Source organism: Leptidea sinapis, chromosome Z (genome assembly GCF_905404315.1).
Source record: "Leptidea sinapis chromosome Z, ilLepSina1.1, whole genome shotgun sequence".
NCBI classification, from domain to species: Eukaryota; Metazoa; Arthropoda; class Insecta; order Lepidoptera; family Pieridae; genus Leptidea; species Leptidea sinapis.
Genome location: NC_066312.1, coordinates 30,715,728 through 30,725,985, shown reverse-complemented (window position 1 = coordinate 30,725,985; position 10,258 = coordinate 30,715,728). Strand labels below are relative to the sequence as shown.

General features: G+C 35.4%; 1 long non-coding RNA gene across 1 annotated transcript; it reads right to left on the bottom strand.

Moving 5' to 3' along the window:
• Positions 1-362: 362 nt before the first annotated feature.
• Positions 363-9,859, bottom strand: LOC126978648 (uncharacterized). Its single transcript, XR_007732655.1, has 6 exons — positions 9,651-9,859; positions 6,919-7,150; positions 6,327-6,706; positions 5,127-5,188; positions 5,012-5,052; positions 363-1,282 (listed from the first exon to the last, which is right to left on the bottom strand). It is a non-coding gene; the product is annotated as an uncharacterized LOC126978648 (long non-coding RNA).
• Positions 9,860-10,258: the final 399 nt, after the last annotated feature.

Here is a 10,258-nt window from a genome sequence, read left to right as displayed (position 1 = left end):
ATAAGATGTTGTCTTCTTCATATTGAAAAATATGTTCATTTCCACGAAAACATTTATGATGTCTGCTTCATTAAATGATTCGATTAAGCCATTGCAATGTTGACAAAAGTATATTTCTGTTTAATAAATAAATTTGTGTATACTTTAGAATTCTAAAATGAAATTGAATTCACATTTTATATGTGGTATATGAAATTAAATAGTCAATGTTTGTACTTTCATTAGTTTTAGTTTTATTTATTTAGAGCATTGGTAACTCAATAAAACACGAATATTTAAATCATTTTTCAGTAAATTTGTATCTTTATCCATACTTTTTAACACAGTCTGAATTAAGTTTCATTATTTCTAAAAAACTACGACAAAACGAAATCTTTCAAAATTTTTTCAACAATAAACAATATTACTACCGATAGTAAATAAAATTTGGACCAATGCCCACTCATAGAAAAAAACACATGTTAATTTTCTGCCACTGAGTTCTACGCATCACGCGAAAGCAGTACTTTTGAGAGTGCTCGATTGTGCAAAGCGTTGCTGTAGTTGGAACACTCAACGTTGAACATTATGCCGCATAATGCGCTCTAGTGCTGCAATTGGAAAACAGTCTTTATGTGCTTTGTGATACAATTATATTAAAAGCATAAAAACGGTGTTAATAATTTTATTTTTCAGCAACTACAATAAGTACATAATATATCTTTCGAAAGGTTTAGATGAGAAAAGCTTAAAATAGTTGAGGTTCTAGGATCAAAAGCTATTCAGTTTTAACTACATTGCATAATATGCTTAACCTGACATGCATACACGGGCAGGAGATATAAGAGATTTATATTGTCATAAATACTGAAATAAATAAACGGTGCTTATGCATTTCAGTATTTATATATCTTTTATATTCTTGACACCTTTCCGCCCCTTTCTTATCGGGCATTGGAGTGGGCACTACTGATGTGCCGCAACATAGCGGCACATCACTAGTGAGGCCTCTGATGAGGTGAGAGAACGAAGCCTCCATTCCCCAGACCCCACCAATCAGATCACCAAGGAATAAGGACTGTACCACAAAATCTATTCAAATAAAAACTTAGATCCATTTCATTAATTGTATTGTTAAGTTTGAAAGTGTAAAGTTAACATCGATAATCATTGATAATTTACTTTTCTAATCAATATTTTAAACAAATAATGACTAGAGTTTATTTTCCCTTATCACAGCACAGAGAACAACATGATTTTAATTTGTCAATTTTCGTAGGTATGTCTTCTGGAGTGACATTACCTGAAATATAAAAAAAGTAATTATGGATACTTTCCTATGATTCTACCTTAGATTAAGGATTGGTCTCCGCTGCGCTCCAACTAGACACCGCAGGCGTAGTCGCAAAGCGCGGCAACTAAAAACTACGCCCAAGTGGCCGTACTCGAACAATGTGTGACATTTACGTGCCACATGTTCTGTTAAACTTTGCTAATAATTGAAACTAAAATGCCGGGTTGCATAATAAAACTTAGTAAAAATAATACTACAAGAAATAAAAAAGACACTTGGATCACATATTATCATCCGGAAGTATTTTGTAAATTGTTAATTTCAATGTAAAATAACACGAAGCGTGTGTTAAAATTTGAAAGATGCCATTGAGTAACAAGATGTCACGCACACAAGCATTTAAAAGTTGCCGTAATAAAAAAGCTATTGTACTTAGGTAGTGCGGTTTTAGTTGAAGTGCAGCGGTAACCAATCCTTAATCTAAAGACTTAACATTATATTATTATTTTGAGAATAACTAAAGCATAATACATACAAATTTTGTTCATTTTCTTTCGATTATTATGCTGGAATTAATCAATGGAAATAATCAGTGGAAAAATTTTCACTTGCATTGTGTTTTCATAAAACCACATACATGCGTTTTTTTTACAAGAAACGTTGTTATATAACATACAAAACAGAAGCGTTGTCGGCCTTTAAAGAAGGCGCACGCGCTTTTTTTGATGGTGCCCATGTCGTATTATGCCAGAAACACCGCACAAGTAAAATCCATAGTTTTGTTGTACGTGAAAGAAAGTTCTATGAAAACCGCACCGTGGAGGAACGCCACACATCTATATGGTGGGGATGGTATCGTCATTTGTGGATTGTCGTGCGAAGTTGGAACTTTATATCACTTTTTGTTAATCGACGCTTTATAAGTTCAACTACGCTTTTGTAATTCCTCTGGTCTTTCAAGATAGTATGGACTGCGGTGTTCACATACCATCAGACGACCTGTATAGCCGAGTGGTTAGCGATCCTACCTTCTAAGCTAGAGGTCCCGGGTTCGAATCCCGGTAGGTGCAAGCATTTATATGGTGAAATTGGATATTTGTTTCCGAGTCATGGATCTTTAAATGTATTTATGTATGTTTATATGAATTTATATATGTTTAAGTAAGTATATTGTATTAAATATATCATTGTCTTGTAACCCATAACACAGGCTTACACGTATGCTTAACTTAGGGCAAGATAATTTGTGTAAAAAGTGTGTCATAATTATTATTATTATCAGTGGACCCGAATGTTCCTTTGTCTTCCTCTTGCATAAAAAAGACGAACAACAAAATTTTAATAAGGTTGCCGTTGTGTATCAAGTTGATTGGAACATAAAAACGTATATATTCAATTTTAGCATACAATTTTACGAGTGCAAGCTCATACCGTTAAATTTCATCAATTGCCTGATCCATGAAACAAACGATAACATTCCACGTAACTCGAACACAAAGTTATTTAGTTTGTTTCACAGCCAACACGATACACCGTGAATAAACAGTGAACAATTTAAAATGTTATTTTCTATTTCACTTTTACCATTTATGTACTACCACTTCGGAAATGGTTTAGGTTTTAAGAAGAAATGGCAACATATGCCCTTTTAAATCACTTTTTACAGCTTTATACATCATCAAGATCATCATCATCAGCCGGTAGACGTCCAATGCTGGACAATGGCTCCCAAAGATTTCCACGACGATCGGTCCTGCGCTGCGCTCATCCAACGTATTCCGTCGATCTTGACCAGATCGTCGGTCCATCTTGTGGGGGGCCTACCAACACTGTGTTATCCGGAACGTGGTCCAACTATGTGCCTTGCCCACTGCCACTTCAGATTCGTAATCATTTGGGCTATGTCGGTAACTTTGGTTCTCCTATGATGCTCCGATCATAGCCTATTCCATTGCCCTCTAAGCGACCATGAGCTTCCTCATACGGCCCATAGTTAGCGACCACATCTGCGTATATATTTCTAAATAGCACTTCTACCACTATTTTCACAATAAAATCAATCATTACATAATTATATTCCGCTTTCGTGTAATGAAATTTGAGAATTTCAATTAATCAATTGTCATGAGCCTTTCATGATTGTACCTAAGTCATAACATAAACAAACCATTATAGTAAAGGAGCCCAAGCGGTGATTTTGAGATTTATTCGAGTGCGTCAGAATAACATAAGAAGGACAAACTTGCACCTTGTGAATTACTCCCAGCATACCTGAGCCTGAGAGACATTTAATGGTCAACGTCTAGAGCAGCCGATCAGATTAGTAAAAAAATTGATCGTTAGAATAACTCTTCGCGTCAGATTGAGGTAAGTTAAGTTTATTATAAGTAGCAAAATGATAATTTATTATTTATATAAAGTGAAAATTTTAATAATCTAAAAATTGGAGCGTTACATAAATGGAAATCGGAAAGTCACAAAGATTCAAAACAAAAATTTCAAACCGGTTAGGTTAAGGGAATTCCACATAAATGTAAAAAGATTATGGGTCAGAACGAAGAGGACAAAATGAACCATCTGTATTATAATCTGATGCGCTTGAGTATTTCACATTCACATTTTTTTTGCATTTACAAAAATCATTCGTATCTTTCGGTCACATTCAAATCATCAGTCCTCTGAATAGCAGCTATAATAGAGTTCACTTAACATCTCGTTTGAATGACGCGCCATTTAGGATTTTTTTTTCCCTATTTCCTACCCCATCGTATGACCACCCCCACCAAGCAATCCGGCAGAGTCCGGTATCAGAAACACGTGGGGCTCCTTATAAACTTTTTTTCTTTTTTCCATCTAACCTTCACAATCGAATAAATGCCCAAGATGCTCGAGTAAATCCCTATTTAGTCTCTTGGGCTCCCTAACCATCATATAAATTGACATTATTTTGTCAAATGGTTGTCACTCTGTCAGGCGACCCATCAGATAACTACGTTATATGCTACTGGATTCATCCTTTAATTTAAATGGCCCTTATCTGCTAGATAAGACTATCTATACATTGTGAAACGCAAATTATGTGCTTAGTCGATAGATAAGTAGCAATTTACCTATTTTTAACTTTACTTGGATATTGTGAATCAGCCCCTAACGGCCGTTCCCAATATTCAGTCTATCTCTGGTTGTGGCCTACTGGAGATACAAATCATAACTATCGTTGACTTTTCTGTCCAAATAAACTTATCGGCGTACACCTTATCCGTACACGCTGTTTGTCAATTAAGAGGACGTATAGCTTACCAGCGATAGAAATTTGTATGGATATTGCAATTCACGCGTCCCAATATAACTCGATAAGAATGACTTATTGTGTATATTGGGACAGCTACAGATTATGGACAGCTACAGATTATTAACAGCTAATTACTGACAGTAGAAGGTAGCAATATAACTCTATATGTAGATAGTATATTGGGAACGTGTAACTTGAGGCATACTGATAGCTTTATATTGCAAAAACGTTACTTAACGTCATTCCGAGAGTGGAGCACTCCTACACGCACGCGGGTTGTGAGGCGTGCAACCGCTTGTTCACCACAATAATGAATAACGACTAATTAATCGTCATTTGTGTCAATGTGTTCTTTTTGAATTAATTAAAGTGTAGCGTTTAATGTATTCTGTGTATTTGTTGTTATGAAGTTTTAATTCAGAATAAAACCGCTAATGTATACTTACGTTGCGGCGCTTTATTTATTGGCAAACTTGGCACTGAAGGCCTGCGAACAAAGTTTTGAGTTTTAAGCGGAAGAATATACAAAGTAATGTAAAGAGGTAATTAAGGTTATTGTACCTTAGAGATTTCTTGCTTCCACTTTTTGAAATTTTAGATTTCAAATTTTTTTTACAGCAGGGCTGGAAGTAATAAATATTTTTAAATTAGTACGTGGTAAACAATTTTAAACAAAAGACAGAGACACATAACTTGCTTTAATTGAATGAATTCTGATTGTTATTACGCAATTGAGTGATTTGGTGTTAATTGGTGAATTCAGATATTATTATAATATGGGACGTTGTTGTCTATTACGTTGTACAACTTGTCCAGAACGAAAACATGAAAGTATAACACACGTCGCAGACTATCGCCACATGAGTAATTTAAATTGTACAGAGGGTAGGCTTCATAAAATATGTATGTTTTCTGTAATGTATTTAAGTAAATGTTAGATAATACCGATATTTGTATGATCCTTTTGTTTATGAGAAGAGATTACACCATGGTATGATTTCACTATTTTATTATTATGGCAAGGCTTTACTTTACATTTGTGTGTGGGTTGGTTGGTATCTATGTAGGTATTTATTTCAAGTTTCACGTTTATAAGACATCCCGATAACTTATTGAGCTAAAATTTTGAGCAATAATTTTGGATGTTAATTATACATAATCTGACGCAGCAGCTAGGATTTTCTCTTCAAAAGTATATAAGACAAAATCGTCTTTGATATACTAGGCGAGTGTTTCCCACTAGATTTCTTTAAAAAAACTTTATATTCGTTATATACCGTTATAAGAAACAATAAATTACTAAAAAACAAAAATTACAAAAAATTATAAGAATTATAAGAGTAGGTGAGTAATTTGTAAATTTATACTAATAGATGATTATAATAAAAATGCTTTCTTTTTATAATTTTTTTGTGACAACCCTACCAAAATGAGTAGCAGTTTTGCCAGCTCTTAAGAAGCTTAACCTCTGTACCATCTTTTTACTCATGTGCTATTGCTATCTCATTTACATACGCTGATAGAGAATCTAGTGTTCATCTTCTATCTAATAAATTGAATAATAAGTTCATCTTGTATTATGTCAGTGTACACAGGACACATTAGATAATATTTTCCATTGCATCGCTAGCAGAAAATTAAAACACCTAACAAAAATTAACAGTCGTTACAGGTCGAAAGGGGTGTAAGGGCTTTGAGGGAAATTAGGAAATTATTAGAAATTATTTAATTAAATTATTTTACAATGAGCATAGTGCATACCCTCGCACAGCCAGTGAATCCAATTTCTTTTAGCATTCTTTCATCAAAGCTCGAATCTGGGGCTGGTTTGACAGCACTCGTTGAAACTAATTTATCTTGCTTATCAATTAGCTGCTCAGGTTGTGGGCTTTTTTCAGTGTTATCATTCTTTTTTAGATTGGTTACTTGAGAGCTATGTTCAGTGCTAGATTTTCTTGTAAGAATTACTGATTGCTTTGGTTTAACGCCATCTTCTTGTAGGACCCTGAATGGCTGTTCACATTTGAGATCAAGTTGACCTTCTAGGATTTCGTTTGAAACCGAAGTTCTTGTATTTGTTCTCAATATTGGTATTTGGGACCCGGTGGTACAAGATTCATTACAGCGATGTATTCCTTCGTCTAAAAGCATGAAGCAATAGCAGAGTTATTACTTTTTTTTACAAATTGAAGGCTAGTACCTATTGGTTGTTCTTTTTATGATTCTTTTAAGTGTTTTCCTTTTTTAGCATGCTTTTAATGTGTGAGTTCTTGTAGACTCCCCGATCCAAATGTAAAACTTAAAAATGACAAAACGTAAAAATTATTTCTTGAGCAAAAACAATTTCAGTTACCATTACTGGCCCCTGGCAAAGGACGCGTCGATATTTCTTTGAACAGGTAAAGGATGCTGGCCACTATGATACCAAGGATTATAGTAATAATAAACAAAGATGTTTTGATGAAGCCATCAAAATTATCAGCCAATTCTTCCATACAACATTCTATATTATCCAAAACTCTGTTGGAACACATTTTATATTGTGTTATGTGTACATAGTATATCAGAATGTGTAGTAGATGTACCTGAAAATGAATATAGGTTATAACTTTAAGTTTGATTTCGTCTTGTTATTTCCGTTTGCTGCGTATCCGGTTTATTTATGGAAGAACTAGGATATTGAAATATTTGGCATGGCTTTAATCATAGACTTTAAATATTACCAGTGGGAGGCTCCTTTGCACAGGATGCCGGCTAGATTATGGGTACCACAAAAGCGCCTATTTATGCCGTGAAGCAGTATGTGTAAGCATTACTGTTTCGGTCTGACGGGCGCCGTAGCTAGTGAAATTACTGGGCAAATGAGACTTAACATCTTATGTCTCAAGGTGACGAGCGCAGTTGTAGTGCCGCTCAGAATTTTTGTATCGAATTGAATGAATATTGAATCAAGAATCCTGAGCGACACTGCGTTGTATTGGGCAGGCCGTATCAATTACCATCAGCTGAACGTCCTGCTCGTCTCGTCCCTTATTTTCATAAAAAAAAATATATCTGCGTATAGACTACTCGATTGTCAAATAATGCGTGACATTTTTTTTGTCAGTGTGTGTGTAGTCCTGGCCCGGATTGAAAACATCAATTTGCTGGTGGGGCTATAAATCAATCATAGTAAAACCAAAGTAATGATAGTGGATCGAACCAAGAGCCTTGAACTAACGGGAACGCTGAACCTTGACATCGTGAGCGACTTCGTCTACCTAGGGTCTAACATTAATAACACAGGATCATGCGAAAAAGAGATAAGGAGGCGTATAGTGATGCCCAAAAATGCAATGTCCCTGTGAAACTAAAATCAAATTGGTGACTTCGCTAGTTTTCTCAATGTCCAATTATAGTGCGGAGACGTGGACACTGAAAAATGCCGACAGTGACTGAATAGACGCCTTTGACATGGAGAAAAATGCCTCAGATTCCATGGACCGCCTTTCGCACCAACGTGTCTATTCGGAGAGAGTTTAATGTCAAAACTAGACATTCTACTATATGCCTTCGTAGGGTGCTGGAGTTCTTCGGACATATTGCTCGTAAAAAGGGTCACAATCTTTAACAGCTGATGGAGACAGGCAAGATAGATGGCAAACGTCGCAGAGGACGCAGTCCCACGAGATGGCCGGACCAAATACGATCTTCTCTGAACATCAACTTCCACAATGCCCTTCGTGAAGCTAAGGATCGCAGCAGATGGAGGGAAATCGTACGGGAGAAACTGATGCAGCGAGAAAGTCACGACCCTCAGTAATGAGGAAAATGACGCGAGGAGGAGGAGGTGTTTGTTAGTGATTTAACTTTCAAAATATTAAGGATCTAATGCCAAGCGTGGCTGACTGCTTACGAATTGTCAATCAAATCGGTTACAGTAACAATAGATTCGCTTTCCTTTTTATTCTTGCTGTGTCTCCGTTAGAGATGTTCTTCTCCTTCGCAGACCTTGTTTACGCTGGTATATTTTAATAAATTTGTGGTATTATTATGTTATGAAAGGTAAGGATAAATGAGTATAGGGGTTACTGCTTTATTTATGCTCTCCAGTTTCTTTTAAGCTCCTTTAGCTTCTAGATCATTATCAGACCTTGTATTTGTATAAATGTGTCTTGTCAAAAAGCGGCGATATGACAAATGGGGGTTTTGTTCGTCAATTCGCAAACTGAGGTCTTCTTGTGGTTAAATTGAAATGTGTTATTGGTTATTGTTGAATTTTATCCCATAGCGTGACCTTCTCAAAAGAGTGTCAACATAAAATACAAGCTCATACGGTTTCTTGACAGAGACTCACATTTCTGGTGTATAAGGCATCGACAGTCTTGTCACCTGAATAAGAACGAATGCTTTTATCCAACATATTATTGATATGCAAAAGAAATAGTGTAGCACGAAGCAAGAATGTAAGTATATATATATAGTGTAGCACCTGATCCTAAGAAACACTGGCATTTACGGCCATAGGGTCTGAACAGCATCTGACGACACCGACTTGTATTTTGCGCCCCGCGAAGAAGCTGGTGGTCCACTCACAAAACTCTTGGATAGCCAAAATCATGGAAGTTTCGAGAGTACCTGACTGCCAAGCTTTCTCTAAGTGTATACTATACCAAAAGGTCGCCAAAAAATCGACCAATACGAAAACAGTTTATAGGAATACATGGATTCTAGAGTTATGCCAGCCTATATCAATCTATCAAATTCTAATGTTTAACAAAGCTTAAAAGAATTTGAGTTATATACATTGTACATTCAAACGTATGTTATACAGTATAGATTAGAATATAATTTTATAAATAATTAAGGTCTAAATAGAAACACAAAAAATAAGCTGAGATTGTTGCAGTTTAAAATGATAGAGGCAATGATATTTCTTTTAATACTGTAATATCATTGAATAGTGGAAATAAAACGATCATATTTACACTATAATATTACTTTTCTTTTTGCTGCGGCTACTACCTGGTACCTTACCTTTCCTGTTTCTGCGAACTAGATAAGAAAGATAAGATATCCAAATTCAAATAGGTAAAACTTACATACCAGCCAATTATTTTCACATTTTTAAAATATTGCGGATAATATTTTTTGCAGGCAAAAATCGGACGCCCCTTCGGTTTAAATTTCATTGGAGTTCCGATATTGCAAGAGTGTAAGCAATTTATCTCATTATTTCAATAATTTAATTCTTGACAAAACTGCGCAAATTAAACAAACAATTTACCGTGTACGCGTATAACTATGCCATTCAAAAGTCCATTACTCTATGCGCTTCTGCCATATATATGACATTGTGAGGAAAGAGTATCGATTCCTTCAATTATTTAATCTATAGAATTAGTTTGTATGAATACGGTAACCGTATATACATTAATACTCTGTGGTAGAAGTAAATCCGCAAAAGGAAGTTTTTTTATAATCTCAACGCCAAAAGAACCGAGTCATTGAGTGTCTTTATAGGCAAATAAGGGAGTGTTGATATTGAGGAGTCACGTTGGCTTCCTCTAATTACAGCACGAACGAATCAGACTCTAAACTCAACTAGTCATTATATATGCTGCTATATTTCACATATTTTCGAGCTGAGAACCAATACCCATTCCTTCTGCCTTAACTTAAGCGTCCTGAAAGAGATTTTAGTCCTAGAAAGG